The sequence below is a fragment of the Chiloscyllium punctatum genome, chromosome 14 (assembly GCF_047496795.1).
Source record: "Chiloscyllium punctatum isolate Juve2018m chromosome 14, sChiPun1.3, whole genome shotgun sequence".
Classification (NCBI taxonomy): Eukaryota; Metazoa; Chordata; class Chondrichthyes; order Orectolobiformes; family Hemiscylliidae; genus Chiloscyllium; species Chiloscyllium punctatum.
In genome coordinates, this window is record NC_092752.1 from 13,077,022 (window position 1) to 13,095,527 (window position 18,506).

The 18,506-nt window shown below is 42.6% G+C and overlaps 1 protein-coding gene across 1 annotated transcript in view; it reads left to right on the forward strand.

Annotated features, from left to right (window-relative positions):
* Positions 1-3,921: 3,921 nt before the first annotated feature.
* The window catches only part of sgms2a (sphingomyelin synthase 2a), a 77,287-nt gene continuing 62,702 nt past the window's right edge, over positions 3,922-18,506 (forward strand). The window contains exons 1-3 of the mRNA XM_072583907.1: positions 3,922-3,993; positions 4,524-4,650; positions 15,061-15,177. The gene's annotated coding sequence lies outside the window, so the exon portion shown is untranslated. The remainder of the gene's footprint in view (positions 3,994-4,523; positions 4,651-15,060; positions 15,178-18,506) is intronic.

Consider the following 18,506-nt stretch of genomic DNA (forward strand, 5'->3'; position numbering starts at 1 on the left):
TAAACATCAACTTTCCTTCCTAATTACTTGTTTTGTCTGCAAGATAATATTTTGCCATTTCTATACAAAGACACCCAGATCTCCTTGTACTATATAAGAATCCCTACAGTGTGGAAACAGGCACTTTGGCTCAACAAGTCCACACCGACTCTCCAAAGAGTAACCCACCCAGACATTTGTCCCAGACTAATACACCTCACCTACACATCCCTGAACACTATGGGTGATTTAGCATAGCCAATTCACCTGACCTGCATACCTCTGGATCGTGGGAGGGAACCCACACAGACACAAGGAAAATGTGCAAACTCCACACAGACAGTCTCCCAAGGCAGGAATCAAACACGGGTCCCTGGTGCTATGAGGCCACCGTACCACCCCAACCATACTACAGCCTACTGTAGCCTCACTCCAGTTGAATAATAGTGTGTTTTTCTAGTCTTCCTGGAAAAGTAGTCAAGCTCATATTTTCAGCTATGAGTGCACGTTCCTTGAATTCACAAGAGCAGAGGAAACCTCTAATAATTTCACTGCCTGCTCACTTCTGTTATGTATCTTACCACATCACTTCAGCAGTTTAATCAGGCTGAACATGGTTGAGAAATTGCTACTTCACAAAGTTGCAATTTACAAAACTCTGTGTATTTGTTGTGCAAAGACCTTCTTACATGCTACCTTTACAGTTCCTGGCTAAGGACAATGGTGTAAACACAGATTGCTGTGATAGCCACACGACTATACTAAAACCAATTCTCTATATATTTTCCCTCTTTCAATTTTAGTGAAATCTAGATGAAAACATGTATAATCAATTGTGCACCGAATCTCATTCGGGCTTTCAAGAAAGATTTAAGTGCATCCTGATGAAGAGTTGTTACTGAAGCTTTTCTTATTTCATGCATCAGGACGAGCACAAGAATGCCAAACTTCCAAAGGAGCATACCAATTTATATTGCAGGAGGAAAGGGTGCTGATTTGAGGGTAATTTCATTCTGAGTGATTTGGAGTTGCCATGGAGAAATCATGAGGAACTGTGGACTCCCAAGCTCAGCTGGTTGGTTGAATGTACTCTATTTTTGTGTCATTTTTGCAAGGTCCAAGCCCTATTTACAAGATTTCTGATAAGGCCAGTATTATTGTTCCTAGAGTTCTATGAACCCTGGTGAGTATATTTACAAGTGAAAGTAGCTTGTAGACAGGAAGGAAGAACTCTCAACTAATGCTTCAAGGAAAGAAAATGCAAGCGATTGCTCCATTTTTAGCAAGCATTTGTAGACAGAATGACCTTTCATGACTTTTGGATATACCAAAGCATTTTGTAATCAATCAAGCGCTTTGAGTGTGGTCAATGTGGGTAATGCAATTTGCTTACAGCAAATTCTCAAAGTCAGCCAAGTGATAGTGACCAATTCATTCCTTTGACAGTGTCAATTCCAGGCTATTGGGAGAAATCAGAGAGAAATCTATCAGAGGCATAGATAGAGTCGATAGCCAGAGACTATTTCCCAGGGCAGAAATGACTAACACGAGGGGTCATCGTTTTAAGCTGTTGGAGGAAAGTATAGAGGGGATGTCAGAGGCGGGTTCTTTACACAGAGAGTTGTGAGAGCATGGAATGCGTTGCCAGCAGCAGTTGTGGAAGCAAGATCACTGGGGACATTTAAGAGACTACTGGACATGCATATGGTCACAGAAATTTGAGGGTGCATACATGAGGATCAGTGGTCGGCACAACATCGTGGGCTGAAGGGCCTGTTCTATGTTCTATGTTCTATGAAGTCACTCAGTTATTCTTTGACTAATGCTGTGGGATGTTTTATAATACCAGAGAAACCAGATTGGTTCTCCATTTTGTGTGATAGAAGGCACTCTCCAACAATGCAATCCCTCAATACTGCACTGCATGGTCAACTTCAGTTATGAGCTCAAATCTCTGAATCCTTGAACCTCTGATTTAGAGGCAAGTCTGAACTGTGACCAGTACCCATTCAGTACTGTACACCAAGTGTTTTCATAAAATCATTGACCACTTACAGAAGGCCATTCAATCCATTGTGTCAGTAGTAGCCCCATATTACTGCCTTTTCCCCATTGACCTGCAAAACCTTCCCTTCAGATAATTTCCCAGTTGTGTTTAGAAGGCCCTGATTGAATCTTCTTCTACAGCACTGTGAAGCATGCAACATGTAAAAAAGAGTTTCTGCCAATCACTTTATAGAATCATAGATTCCCCACTGTGTGGAAGACATTGGGTCTATATACTCCAAAGAGCATCCCACCCAGACCCATCCCATCCCCACAACCCTGTATTTCCCATATTTAATCCTCTAACCTGCAAATCCCTGGGCACTATGGGTAATTTAGCATGGTCAACCTATGCAACTTGAATACCTTTGGACTGCAGGAGGAAACCAGAGCACCTGGAGGAAATCCATGCGGAACATGGCCCATACCTTCTGGTTCTGTACTTTTCTGCTAATGGAAACAGTTTCTCCCCATCTATTCTGAACAGATTCCTCACAGTTATGAACACCGTCAAGCCTCCTGTTAATCTTCTCTTCTCCAAGGTGCACAGTCCCAGCAATTCCAACCAATGCTCAATCTTATCCACACCCTTCCTCATGCCTTTAAATTCATCCTGAAGTGAACTGGCCAGAACTGGATATAGCACCAGTTGAGGCTGAACCTATGTTTTACAGATATTTTATCAACTTTGGTTGTTAAATGCACTGTTGAACTGAATCTTTCAGACAAACACCCCTTCCTGATAAAAGTTCCTACTTTGCGATGAACAATTGGAATTTATCTGCATTTGGTAGTTGTTGATCTGGCATAACTATGGGCCGAGGAGGGTTGAAAGCTGATGTCCAGTAACCTGTGAGTATCTATGGGGAACAGGACACCATGAGGCTGTGATGCTCCCTATTGTCAACACCTGCTGACACTCATTGGCCAGCCTCCCAGTATAAGGTGTCAGCAGTTGGCTGCATCAGCTGGGCAGCTAAGGCAAAGAGAGGCAGAAAGTACTTGCAAGTAAATGCTTGCTTTTAGGAACATACTTACATTGGAGCCAAATCTGAGAGGTTTTCCTTTTGTGTTTGTGGTAACTGGTGAAACTTTGTCGCCTCAAGATGCGTTAAGGTAAATACAGAATATCAATTTTAAATTTGATTTGCATGGGTTGGAAAAGAAGACAGATTTAGACAGACCAAATCCTACTAGGAAATGGGGAACGGATGCAGAAATAGGACAGTTGCACAAATTGACTCAGCTACAAAAGCACTCCCTGACTGAGGAGAGTTTCTGGATTTTCATGAATCATGGAAGATGGGATATAAATGCATGCCAAATGGAGGCAAACTCCCCTGGAACATTGCATGCTGAAATGGGGAGTAGAGTCTGGAGTACAGTATTCTGAGGGACTAAATAGTCTTTTTAATCTTTGTCTTTTGTGGTAAAACTGATCGCCCCCAATCCACTTAAAGGCACTCTCACAGTGTCCAGAGAGTAACATAGCTTCAGATCTAAATTTTATACTTTTATAAGAAATGTCAACAGCTCCTCACAATACAACAATCGATTTATAGTGATTTGGGTTACACATCTGACCTCACAACCGGAATTGTATACCAACCGCAGAAGTCAGATAATTTGTTGTGAATCGAAACTCACTTTAAATTCTGGGGAGGTAAACCAGTTTTCTTTATCATTTCTGCATTATGTGTACAAGATTAAAATGTTTTAGTTTAAAACACACACACAAGAGGAGCAGAGAGTTCGTGAGGTGGAAAGGAAAATAAAACCAGTTCTGAAGTGTGTATTTTAATCGTGAAGAGTGTTTGTGGGAGGGGTTCCTATGTAGACTGGGCTGAAGGTGGAGCCTCTACACCGGGTTTAATCCGGAGCTGCGCTGTTCACCATAAACAGACCTATCCCAGCACAGCACATAGAGGAGGGGGACTCAGTCCCGGGGCATGAGTGGTCCTAGCTGTGGTAAGGGGCTTTTCAGCATTTCCTCACACCACCTTCCGAAGTTTTGTGGGAATTATAACGACTCTGTTCCAGCGGGGAATGGGACACTGTCTGGATAATAATGGCACAGCTTTTGTGTCTTAACACCGGACATAAGTGAGAAGCAGCTCTAAAGATCTGGTCTACCTGGGAGTATGATTCAGAGGGACTCTGACCGAGCTGTTTTGGATAAAGTTGGTATGGAAGGGGATTGTTTATAGGAGAGAGGAGCCGTTGAAAGGCGACTCGCTGCAAAGTTGTGTGTTGAGTTCAGACACTGGGAGACCCTGACAGTGGGCGTGGGGTGCAGAAATGCAGATTATCAAAGTTAGAATTAAGTTTTCTGTTGGATGTACAGTTGGTTCTTACTCTCAGCGGCTGCTTCCCTGATCAAAGCTGGCAGTGCGTTTATTTCCATGCTGGAGTTTATTTTTAGTGACAGAATGTAATTACTCTATTTTCCTCAATACTGGTGTGTTTATTCCTGTGTTTGTTCCCCTCTGGCTCCATAGGCATTCCCCTGTGACTCCTGAATGATACCGGTTGTGATACCCTTTTCGTACAAACCCAGTTAGTCACTGGCAGGAGCAACTGATGTTGGTGTTAACGGTGAACAGGTCATCGGGTTTGAGGTACTAGGTAAGAACACAACCTTTCTTGTGCCTACGTGCTGAGTTCCAACTAACCTTTGCCCCCACCCCCCTCATTATTGATCAGGTTTACTGCTGAGTCCAACGTGGATTTGGGAGTGGCGATTGGTTCAATTTCCGAATAGGGGGCTGTACACATTCTGGATTAGATTAAATCTGAGCCAGGAACTGGGAACCGACAGGGCAAGCAGTTGAAAGAGTTGATAAAGCTAATTGAATGTTTTTTGTTAAAAATTAAGGTTCTAATTCTTGGCAAGATAAGAATAAGGCCAACGATGTTTTACTCTTGATAATTAGCAGCAGCAGCACAATGTGTATTTTATTTATCTGGATTAGGTGGTTCATTCGATAGACTGGAGCGTGTGGTATGGGCTGACACACTGAAGGAGTGTAGCACTGCCTGAAGTGTTACCTCTTCCACAAGATGTTTATTCAAAATTCTCAAGGCCCTATTGCTCTTTTTTTTAAAAAAAAAATTCACTCATAGATTATGGGCATCTCTGGCTAGGTCAGCATTTATTGCCCATCCCTAGTTGTCCAGAGGATAGTTAAGAGTCAACCACATTGCTATGGGTCTGGAGTCACATGTGGGCCAGACCAGGTAAGGATGGCAGATCACCTTCCCTAAAAGAGGTTTGTGAACTGGCTGGATTTTCCCTGAAAATTGACAATGGTTTCATGGTCATCATTAGGTCCTTTTTAAATCCAGATTTTTAAATTTAATTTAAATTCCACTATCTGCCACAGTGGTCTCCAAAACATTAGTTGAGTTTCTGGATTAATTGCCTAATCATGATGTCACTAGGCTTTCGCCTATGGTTGTCTTTTATAGACACATGTCCCAGGTCTCTATGAGAGAAGGGATAATGTCCAGGTACGTACATAATTGCTCATGAAATTTCACTGAGTGTGCTTGCTGTGGGACTGTGTGCAAAATTCCCTTCAGCACCTTCCAAACCAATAAGCACTTCCATCGAGAAGAGCAGGAGCAGCAGATACATTGGAACACCACCACCCATAAGTTCCCCTCCAAGCCACTCACTATTCTGACTCTGAAATATATTGCTATTCCTTCAGTGTCAGAGTCAGAATCCTAGAACATCCTCTGTAAGGGCATTATGGTACTACCTACATCAGAGAGATTTCAGTGGAAGGAAGAAGGAAGCTCACGCTACATCTCAAGGACAACTAGGGACAGGCAATAAATGCTGGCTCAGCCAGTGATGCCCATGATCCACAAGAGAATAATTAAAATTTTGACCAGTTGGGATTGTCTCCATTGCAACAGTAACCACATTTCAAAACTTGTTCACTGACTGTGAATTGTTTAGGGTTGTGGAGGTCATGCAAGATGCTGAATTATTGCTCGTTCTTCACTCTTCTACACCACATTGGGAATTGTAGGTTTAATGGAGTTAAATGGAAGGAGCAGGGAGTAACTTGCCACTGGGAGATTTTTGATCAAATACATGAACTGGGCTAGAAATTACTTTATTGTTGAAGTCAAGCAAGTAATCTTTGAAACAGAAGTGTGTTAGATATTGGCCATTTTAGTACTAGTGTGGGTTTGAAGTTTTTGGAAACGGATGAATCACTTAATAGCTGTCCAGAAGAGATCCTTTAAAAAAAGTGAGTGCACTCGGGAAGATATTGTAAGTAACACTGTGGCCTAAATTTCACAAGACTGGAATAACAACAAATCTGGTCTGTCCAGTTGCTTACCTGTTAGGCTTCTCCATGATTCAATTCCAGATTATTGTACCACCGACCCCTCTTCCACCCCCCGCCCCCCGTGTTCAGAAATACCTGGTCAGAAGCTGTCCCTCACTAGTTTTCAGGTGAGCTTACTGCTCATTGTGCTGGTGCAGTTGCAAGATATCTTTAGGGTTTTCTACAGCTGTGGCTGAGGTGCAACCCACAAATATTCATTGCAACATGCATGGCTGGAACTGCTCCAAATTGGCTAGTGAGCCAGGTGGCTCATGAAACTGATCTCTGTCAGTTAGCCATTTTGTCCATTGTTTCTTTATGCCTCATTTATTAAAGTTCTTAATGTATTGTGACTCATTTTTGTGTGACTGGCCGCCCAGGTTAGCAAATGTGATGGTGCAAGTTTAAACAAATCACTTCCTCACCAGTTTAATTTGCAGATATTTTTCAAATGCTACGTTGTGACCAAACAAACTAAACAGGAGTACAATTTAAAAACATTGTGCACTTTGGAAATCTCACTTGACTTGAGAGCTGACTGACAATATGATTCAGCATTGACTCTCAACTGCAATGTCTGAAAGTGGAGTGCAACTTTTGGTTTCTGCCATAACTATGAGCCATAATTATAAGTAAAGGGTTAATACTCAAATAGCGATGTAAGGGATCACATAATAAACTCTGCAAAGAACTGTGTTGAGCCTTGTGTTAAGCCTAAGAGTTTAAATAGTAGAATTTTAAAGAAAAGATAATTTTTACCAAATTCTTAGAATCTAACAGTCTGTGCTAAGAATACCAGAAATCTGACCTCCAATCAGCCACCCTCCATTACAAAATAATCAAGTTCCTTAAAGTGAGTGAGAAAACGATGAATTATACTCCATCACTGGTGACTGTGCCTTTAGCTCCTTGGGTCCATGGAGATCTGGCATTCCTTTCTTAAACTTCTCTTTCTTTCTAGTCCTGCCAGATGATCTTTAAAACCGACCTATTTTTCCAAGGTTTATCCTTCAAAAATCATCTTATATGGCTCAGAGTCAAATTCTGATGTTACACTTTTATGAAGTAGCTTATGATATATTCCCTTGAAGGAACAAGGTAAATGTACATTTGTACATGGAGTTGGCTGATGGAGGAATATTGGCCGAGATACTGAAAGAATTAATCTCCTTCTCTTTTTAAAGTGAAGGGAGAAGAGTGGGTCTAGGATTGGTACTTTAAACATAAATAAGGGCCATGTTGTGGACATGTAAACTGAGCTAGCTGAAGTGAATGGGAATATAAGGCTAGGAGAAAGATCAGGAAAGTATTGGTAGGGGATATTTCAGAATAATCATGACAGGTGCATAAGGAAAACTTCCAAGGCAATGGTTACCATCCATGGTTAACTAAAGAAGTTAAGGAAAACGTCAAATTTAAGAAAAATGCATATAATTAGAGCCACAGAGACGTACAACATGGAAACAGACCCTTCAGTCCAACTCATCTGTGCTGACCAGATATCCCAACCCAATCTGTCCCATCTGCCAGCACCCAGCCCATATTCCCTCCAAACCCTTCCTATTCATATACCTATCCAGGTGCCTTTTAAATGTTGCAATCGTACTAACCTCCAGTACTTCCTCTGGCAGCTCATTCCATGCACGTACCACCCTCTGTGTGAAAAAGTTGCCCCGTAGGCCTCTTTTATATCTTTCCCCTCACCCTAAACCTTTGCCCTCTAGTTCTGGACTCCCTGACCCCAGGGAAAAGACTTTGTCTATTTATCCTATCCATGCCCCTCATAATTTTGTAAACCTCTATAAGGTCACCCCTCAGCCTCCGACGCTCGAGGGAAAACAGCCCCATTCTGTTCACCCTCTCCCATTTAGCTCAAATTCTCCAACCATGGCAACATCCTTGTAAATCTTTTTTGAACCTTTTTCAAGTTTCACAACATCTTTCCGATAGGACGGAGACCAGAATTGCATGCAACATTCCAAAAGTGGCCTAACAATGTCCTGTACTGCTGCAACATAACCTCCCAACCCCTGTACTCAATGCTCTGACCGATAAAGCAAAGCATACCAAACGCTGCCTTCACTATCCTATCTACCTGTGACTCTACTTTCAAGGAGCTATGAATCTGCACTCAAGGTCTCTTTGTTGAGCAACACTCCCTAGGACCTTACCAATAAGTGTATAAGTCCTGCTAAGATTTGCTTTCCCAAAATGCAGCCCCTCACATTTATCTGAATTAAACTCTATTTGCCACTTCTCAGCCCATTGGCCCATCTGATCAAGATCCTGTTGTAATCGGAGGTAACCTTCTTTGCTGTTCACTATATCTCCAATTTTGGTGTCATCTGCAAACTTGCTAAAAGATGAGTGACAAATCAGATGACTAGTCAGAATATAAAAGAATGACAGAGTATGACTCAAATGAATTAGAATATGAAAGGAAGCTACCTAAAAATGTAAAAACTGATAGCAAGAGTTACTATTTGATTTTCTGATAGCTATAGTAAGTAAAGTGAGTGTTGGTGAGAATGGGGAGTTAAGAATATATAATAATAAAGAAATGGCTAATCTAATGAATACTTTGCTTCTTTCATCTTGTACCGGGAAGATTGAAACCTCTCAGTAAATCAGGGGGTTGAACGAAGGAGAGGAATTTGTTGAAATTATAATCACTAGGGAAGCATTCCTGAACGATTTAGTGGAGTTGTGGGGTGACAAATCTCTAGGTGCAAAGGTGTTGGTGGTAGGCTCATTGTGTTTTTTAAATCGGAAGTAGATAACCTTCAATCACCTTGCCTGATGAGAATCTCCGGGTGGATGGGACTGTCAATCCGAAGACAAGTAAATCAGCCGTAATCTTATTGAATGGTGCAGCAGACAGGAGGGGCCGAATTGCCTGCTTCTGCTCTGACGTTATATGTATGAATAATGTGTGTAATGATCCTTTCAGTCTACTTTAATGGGCAGAACGGACTCTAGTTTAACATTGCCAGATACACCACCTCTGAAATGCTATTGTCACTAGTGCCTTGCTCAAGAATGTAACATCAGAACTATTGCAAATGAAATCTATCTTTGCCAGTAATTCCATAAGTATGAAATACTAAAAATATCCCTGACAGATTTCCGTAGGTGTAGGAACATTTGGAACAAACCACCTTTTGATTATTACTGCTTGAACAAAGAACTTTTGACCCAATTTGGAATTGTACCAGTTAGCTGTAGAGCACAATGATATTAGAACATAGAAAATTACAGTGCAGTACAGGCCCCTCGGCCCTCTGTTGCACTGACCTGTGGAATCAATCTGAAGCCCATCTAACATAGACTATTCCATTCTCGTTCATATGCCTATACAATGACCATTTAAATCCCCTTAATGTTGGCGAGTCTAGCACTGTTGAAGGCAGTGCATTCCATGGCCTCACTACTATGAGTAAAGAAACTACCTCTGACATCTGTCCTATATCTATCATGCCTCAATTTAAAGCTATGTCCCCTCGTGCTAGCCATCGCCATCCAAGGGGGAAAAGGCTGTCACCATCCACCCTATCTAACCCTCTGATTATCTTATGTCTCAATTAAGTCACCTCTCAACCACCTTCTCTAATGAAAACAGCCTCCAGTCCCTCAGCCTTTCCTCATAACACCTTCCCTCCATACCAGGCAACATCCTAGTAAATCTCCTTTGCACCCTTTCCAAAGCTTCCATATCCTTCCTATAATGCGGTGACCAGATCTGTACACAATACTCCAAATGCGGCCGTACCAGAGTTTTGTACAGCTGCAGCATAACCTCCTGGTTCCAAAACTCCATCCCCGTACCAATAAAAGCTAACACATTGTATGCCGCCTTCACAACCCTATCAACCTGGGTGGCAACTTTCAAGGATCTGTGTACCTGGACAATGAGATCTCTCTGCTCATCTGCACTACCAAGAATCTTACCATTAGCCCAGTACTCTACATTCCTGTTACTCCTTCTAAAGTGAATCCCCTCACGCTTTTCCGCATTAAACTCTATTTGTCACCTCATAGCCCAGCTTTGCAGCTTATCTATGTCTCTCTAACCTACAACATCCTTCGTCACTATCCACAATTCTACTGACTCTAGTGTCATCAGCAAGTTTACTAACCCATCCTTCTGCCCTCGTCTAGGTCATTTATAAAAATAACGAAAAACAGTGGACCCAAAACAGGTCCTTGCGGTGCACCAGTAGTAACTGAACTCCAGGATGAATATTTCCCATCAGCCGCCACCCTCTTTCGGCTAGCCAATTTCTGATCCAAACCACTAAATCGTCCTCAAACAATGCATCCGTATTTTGTAATATTGTGATACTTTCCTCTTGTCTCCCAACTTCCCCCACTGCTCTGTATTTGATTAGATAATAATTCTAGATCGTATGTTGACTCCGGATGATGGATGACTTGTAACTGACTTAGAATAAATAAATGATGGTTGTGGCAGCTATACTTTGAGAATCTCCTTTTAATTGCTTCTCCCCTCCCTGCCTTCTTCCTGGACTTGGACAGGAGATTTATTAAAATGAAATATTAACTGGGATAGAGGGTATTCTGCTCAAACATTTTAAGGTGTCAAACATTCGGTTGCAAAAACTCTTGCCTTCAATTGAGTCTCAGTCCAGGCTCGTGTATAATCTAAATTGATACTTCATTGACATACTGGGGGAGAGATGATCTGTTAGAAATGTGGTTGTTTGGATTAAATGTTTCACTATTTGACCTTTTGGGGATTCTAACTATCACATGGTGCTATTAGAACAGGGGAGTTCTCCCTGTGCACTGACCAACAGTTAACCTTAAATCAGCATCTACAAAGATTATTATCACATTGTGGTTTGAGTTTATTGTATGCAAATTGCTAAATTTCCTGTGTAGAAGGAATAATTTATAGTCCTAAAGTACTTGGCTGTTAAATGTTTACATTTAACCCTGAGGTTATTAATAGACCATAAAAAAAGGAACAGGAGTAGGCCATTCAGCCCCTTGTGCCATTCATTAGGATCATGACTGATCTGGCATTCCGCACGTCCACTTGCTTGCCATTTTCCTGGAAGTCTTGATTTCCCCCACTGTCCAAGAAACTACCTGTCTCAGCCTTAAAAATACACAAGGGTTCTACCCTCGCCGCTCTCTGTGGCAAGGAGCTCCGACAATTCTCTTCTCCCTGAGAGAAGAAATTCTTCCTCCTCCCAAACTTCATTTGGTGCTCCTTCACTCTGAAACTGTACCCTCTGATGTTCTATAATGCCATGAATTGTATAAATGATGCAAGGACTGTGCATGCACAAAGGTAAAATGACAAAAGCACATACCCCATTTGGGTAATTTGGGACCAGTGGTTTCTTGTTCACAGCTCGAAGCAGACATTACCATCTCTACTAGTCAACAACTGATCAAGACTCCTCACTCCCTGAGGGACAATGTCAGCATTGCTGTAACAGCAGCACCACACACTAGCCACACCATCTGTGTTCCAGCCGTAAGCCACTACACTCTAGGAATGGTTCAAATTCTGTTCCCTGGTGAATGCTGGATAAGAGTCCTGCCATTAATGATCAATGCAACACCAGGCAGTGGTGTGTATGTGGAATTGGTCGGTGTTATTTAAAAGTGAATTGGAGGTGGGACAGTCTACGTGTGTGTGCTGATGTCACAGTGTGCAGAACTGAATGATGTTGGCTCCATGATCATTCTGGACCAGTTTGGGCTGAAGGATGTGCAGGCAAGGTGGATTAACCATGGTAAATGTAGGGTTACAGGAATAGGGTAGGGTGCGGAGTCTAGATGGGATGCTCTTCAGAGAGTCAGGGCAGACCTGACGGTCTAAATGGCATCTTTCCACACTGTAGGCATTTTGTGATTGATCATCCAGAATCTGATTTAAACCAAATAGAATGGGAGTAATGGGTGAACGGGAGTAGAACAGTAAAATTCTGAACGTGTCCAAGATACTGTGGGGGAAATTGAGGACTGCAGATGCTGGAGATCAAAGTCAAAAAGTGTGTTGCTGGAAAAGCACAGCCGGTCAGGCAGCATCCAAGGAGCAGGAAAATTGACGTTTCCTGATGAAGAGCTTGTGCTCGAAACTTCGATTCTACTGCTCCCTGGATACTGCCTGACTGGCTGTGCTTTTCCAGTGCCACGTGTTTTGACTCCAGATACTGTTTTGGGGGCGGGGGGATGGGGGAAGCTGAGCTGGAGACTGTTCAAGTCCAGCAGCAGCAAGAACCTGGATGGGCTTTTCGTCAGCAGCTGAGCTGAAGCAGGAGCAGAGCTGGACAATGTTGTAGAGATGGAAATCTGTGATCCCAGTGGATATGTGACCAGGGTATTATCTCAGGATCAGCTGTTTCTTAAAAACAATTGGCTTGTGTAGGAGATGGATATTGCTGACAAGGCCAGAATCCTTAAATTGAGTGGCTCTCTTGGCCGTTTCAGAGGGAAGTTAAAGGTCAGCTGTGTTTCATTGGCTCTGGAGTTACATGTAGGCCTGACCAGGAAAAGGTGGCAAATTTTCTTCCCCACGAGTTGGGAAGTCATGTTGTGGCTGTACAGGACATTGGTTAGGCCACTGGAATATTGTGTGCAATTCCGGTTTCTCACCTATTGGAAGGATGTTGTGAAACTTGAAAGGGTTAAGAAAAGATTTCCAAGGATGTTGCCAGGATTGGTGGGTTTGACCTATAGGGGGATGCCGAATAGGCTGGGGTTGTTTTCCCTGCAGCGTTGGTGGCTGCGGGGTGACCTTATAGAGGTTTATAAAATCATGTGTGGATAGGTTTAATAAACAAAGTCTTTTTCCTGGGCTGGGGTTTAGAGTGAGGGGAAAAATTTAAAAGGGACCTAAGGGGAAACTTTTTCATGCAGAGGGTGGTGCGTGTATGGAATGAGCTGCCAGAGGAAGCGGTGGAGTATGGTACAATTACAGCATTTCAAAGGCATCTGGATGGGTATATGAATAGAAAGGGTTTAGAGGGATATGGGCTAAGTGCTGGCAAATGGGACTAGATTAGGTTAGGATATCTGGTCGGCATGGATGTGTTGGACCGAAGGGCCTGTTTCTGTTCTGTACTTCTCTGACTAAGACAACCCCATCAAGCACATGCCTGATAATGACTGAAAGAAGCAGTTTGGACACCTCGCTCTACCTGATCATTGGAATTTGATGGCCTTTTAACAAAGTGAGTGGGTGTTTATGGGGCAGTGGTAATTTCCCTACCTCTGGGCCATGTGGCCTGGGTTCAAATCCCACCTGCTCCTCAGAGGTGTGTAATAACCTTTTTGAACAGGTTGTTTAAAAATACCTAAAACAAACCGTGCAGGAAACAGCTGTACTGCAGTGAACCTGGAGTTATGTTGTTGTCTTAGAGGCAGTTTACAGTAAAGCTTGTAATATATCACTACTGCATCAGCGTGTGACCTGAGGGTATAAAGGTCTCAGTTTCTGTCTTAAGTTGTGCCGTTTGAGTATGTTGGAAAAATAGTTAGTTACTAACCCAGACACTTTAAAAAGTCCGCAATTGTAATATGTGTATAGACCAGGAGATGTAATAAATATTTAGTTAATCTTTCAGCACTATGGTGCCCATATCTGGTTCCTGCATTGCATGAACGAAGATAAATATTATCGGATCAGGTGCAGGTACCATGCTGGAGGTAGGAGTGGGAGATCGCCTTCCAAAGCATCTGTACTTTGGAAAGATGGACAGGATTGTAATGCATTTCTGGTGTTGGCACTACGCACACAAGATTCCCACAATTAGGGCAAATATGCTGCCAGAGTTAGTGTATTGCAGAGCACTGACAACCTTGCCAGAGCCCCTGTTCAATGAGATTATACTGTATTGGTGTGATCAGCAATGGGCTGATCCCCGCAGCTGGGTGCAGTAGTAAGACGGGAGGATTTGATTTTAACAATCCATGTTCCTTGCCGGTTTCTCTTCTATTTGAAGAAAAGAACAGTTTTGACAGTGAACTTTGCAACCACAGTCTTGCAGTAATAAAATCTAACACTTCAAATGCATTTGAGGCCTGCTTCCCCACACCATCTGAAAAAGAGCATATCCAGTCGTGCATGCAGCTTTACACCTGAACTGGCCAGTTGAATGCAGCATGAAGCTGGAGTTAGTTGTGGAGGCATTAGAGAGAGTACAGAGGAGGTTTATGACTGTGGTTCCAGGGATGAAGAACTTCAAGTCACGAAGATACAGTGGACTGTTCTCCCATGAGAGGAAATCTGATCTTGTACAGTCAAATCAGAGGGGGTGGACATAGCAAGTAAGGAGAAAGTGTTCCCACTTGCGATTGAGAATAAGAGGGCATAGATTAAAGGAATTGGTGAAAGAAGTTCAAGGAGAAGCTGCTTCACACAGCACGCGGTTGAGTGTCCGGACAGTAGCATGAGAGCGTGATGGAGGCAGCTGTTATTTCAGAAAGGAATTAGTTGGTGATTTGAAAAGGAATGACCGTCTGAGATAGGGTCAGAAGGCAGGAGAATGGCACTAGGTAAAATGCTTGTTCAGCAACTCTCCGACATGATGGGCCGATCGAACACATTCTGTGATTCTGTTAGTTTGTCTACTTTGTTCTTGGCTGCTGTTTCATGTAACACTCATCCCAACCTGTCTGTCTCTCTACACTTCACGTTTGTTTTCTTTTCAAGGTTTTAATTATTGAATGTTGTCTAACGTTGGTTGTTTGGAGTGCTGAAGTATACCTGACGGGAATGGAAGAAAGGTCCATGTACGCTGAGATCTTGTAAGTTCATCACGGAGTAAAGGTGAGCAACACAGTGGAGATACATTAGTTATATTGCGGACACAATGCCACTTGTGTGAAACAGCCAATATTTGGTAAACATTGGAGTTATATCTGGGAGGTCTTCCACCATTCTGCATCAGGCAAGCACGGTGGCTCAGTGGTTAGCAATACTGCCTCACCGGGCCAGAGGCCCGGGTTCGATTCCGGCCTCTGGCGATTGTGCAAACTTCACACAGACGTTCTCCGTGTCTGCGTGGATTTCCCCTGGGTGCTCTGGTTTTCTCCCACAATCCAAAGGTGTGCAGGTTAGGTGAATTGGCCATGCTAAATAGCCAGTGTTCAGGGATGTGTAGATTAGGTGCATTAGTCAGGGGGAATGGGTCTGGGTGGAATACTCTTCAGAGGTTTGGTGTGGACATGTTGGGCAAAATGGCCTGTTTCCACACTGTAAGGATTCTATAAGTCAATGATAAGTCATTGCTGGAGATTTGAGGAATCCTCAAGCCCAAATTTCACCCCTATTTCCTCGTAGCACATGCCAGCAAAATATCAGTGGTAGTGACATCATGGCAATGTCACTGAACAGGCAATCTTAAGGCTCAGGTTCTGGGGGTCATGGGTTCAAATCCCACTTTGGCACTTGGCAGAATTTAACTTAATGATTCTAGATTTATGGATTTAAGATCACGTCAGTCATGGTGATCATCTCAACTGTCATTGTTGTAAAAAATATCTGGTTCACTCATACCCTTTAGGGGCAGAAACTGCTGCCCTTACCTGGTCTGGCCTCCATGTGACTCCAGACCCACAGCAATGTGATTAATGTCTAAGCACCCTCTGAAATGGGAAAAAAAAAGCCACTCACTTTGAGGACATTTAGGGACGAGTGGCAAATGTTGGCCTTGACATCCCATGGAAGAACTAAAAGCATTTGAAATTTGCCTTCATTTCGCTTTTAACAAACCTGTTCATAGATGTGATGACACACTAGTGCAGGTTGGACTTAAACCCAAACCTCCTGACTCAGGTAGGATCACTACCATTACATCACAAGAACCAGTGAAAGCTGCATTGATAAAATGGAGGTTAATAAACATCAGGTGATCAAAACACAGTAAGTGCTGGAGATTTTTGAAGAAACAGTGAACCTTTTCAGTTGGACTGGTGCCAAAAGCAACTTGTTGACTGTCAAAGTTAAACAAAATTTCGTTGAAGCAGAAATACCGTCCTGGAATAGATTGGTTGGTTATAGTTTGTCTGTTTTTTCCCTCCTCTGATAAAGATGTCAAGTGCTGCTGTTCTGTCGGTACCGCAGCCACCTGACCATTGTTCAAACAAAGAAGTGATGTAGAAAATAGGAGCAGGAGTAGACCATTTGGCCCTTCGAGCCTGCATCACCAGTCAATATGATCACAGCTGATCATGCTATCTCAGTATCCCACTCCCACTTTCTCTCCATATCCCTTGATTCCTTTAACAGCAAGGACCACCTGCTATTGAGTATTCAAATATGACAGGCATTAGGCCAGAGACTACTGCTCCCATTGCAACTCTTTTGAAGAGACTACTGCTGTCTTCCAGCTCTGAATCTCTATTTATCCTAGTAGATTGGAGATACTTGAATGATATCAAACGCAGAATCAGTCTGGATCTCTTCTCGCCACACACCACCAAATGTTCAGCTTTTTAAACAACAGGCATTGGACAGTAAATTGTAGGCCTTTTTTTTTGTTTGTACATAGATACAACTACATTCAGCTGGAGTTGCCATTCCTAACATAGCCAGCAGCTTGAGGCCATGTCATTGGGCATTGTGCAGATTTGAGTGGTCAGCCGAGATTCCTGGGATGATTGGAATGTCCAAGGAGAGAGGATTGTTCCTCTGTTCTCCAGAGATTAGAATGAGCAGTAAACTCAAGATTCTTAGAGGGTTCAACAGGGAGATTAGTAATTTGATTTTGCTGTTGGGTAGGTCGTCGTGTGAGGGGTTAGCATTTGCTTGGTTGTGAATCTGTAGATGTTTTTACTCTTAAAAGCTGTGGAAACCTAGACGATTAGTATTTCCGATAGTTTAATCAGGCACTAACAGAATCCAGAATATAGTGATGGAGCTGTGTAACTTAATGGTCAGATTGTATCTTAATGTAAGATTATGGCAAGGTATGGGTTGGAGGGTTAATCAGCTATTGGAGCTGTTCCAGCATTCAGTTAGATCATGGCTGATATCATAACTCCATTTTAACATTCTTCACTGATATCCTTCCACTTCCTTGTCACCAGTCTTATTTTTTTTACATCTGTGCCCTTGAGCTGAAATCTCACATCAGTTTTTTTTTTGAATTTGAAACACCGATTAGCCCATCCCTTTTACCCTCTAACATCCAAGTTAAAAGAACCTGCTGCAGTTTAAGGCCTTCAGTCCAAGGTAGTTTTCACATCTATTGTGAGACCCTTGTAAACAGTTGAAAGTCCATCACAGAAAGGCACCAACGTTAGAACTGAATGGGGACACAGAACACAGCTCAAACTCTGTCCTTGTGATATGGGAATGTATTAATCAGCTGCTTAGCAAAATACTGCTCACTCCATTAATCTCTTTTAGATTGTGGTTTGATCTTGCCTGGATGACAGCGATACGATTTGTAGATTTTTTTTCTGGCAGAGGGTAAACTGGGTGGAGCAGATTGTGGTTAGATCGTTTTAATAATTTGTTTAGTGAGTGACAGATCAATTCCTTCCTGTCTCTTGACAACTCATCCCTTATGTTCTTTTTGCACCCTTCGTTTGCCCTCTAATGTTCATTTTACTGTGCACATCCTGCTAAATAGTTCATTGTTCAGAGCTGAAACTCTTGAGTGCACTTTTGGGACCATAATAGGGTGGGGAGGATGTGACTAGAATCTCCTGTCAGATATCGGTGTCAACTCTGTATTTAAACCCGTGAGCTCTCTTCTGTTCCATTGATGAGGAAATCATGTCATTGAAAGCAAATTACAGCAGGTCTGGAATAATGAAACAAAGTACTGGAGAAACCTATCAGGTTATTTGTAAACTTGTTATTGCCCAAAGGGCAGATAAGTCAACCACATTGCTGTGGATGTGGAGTCACATGTATACCAGACTGGGTAAAGATGGCAGATTTCCTTCCCGAAAGGACATTTGTGAACCAGATAGGTTTTCCAACAATTGGCAGTGGTTGCCATTAGGCTAGCTTTCTTCATTTACAGGTTATTTAACAAAAAGCTTAAATTGAACTTTCACTGTCTTCCATGGTGGGATTTGAACTCCCATCCCATGGACACCTGGGGTTCTGGATTACTGGTCTAGTGATATGACCACTATGCCATC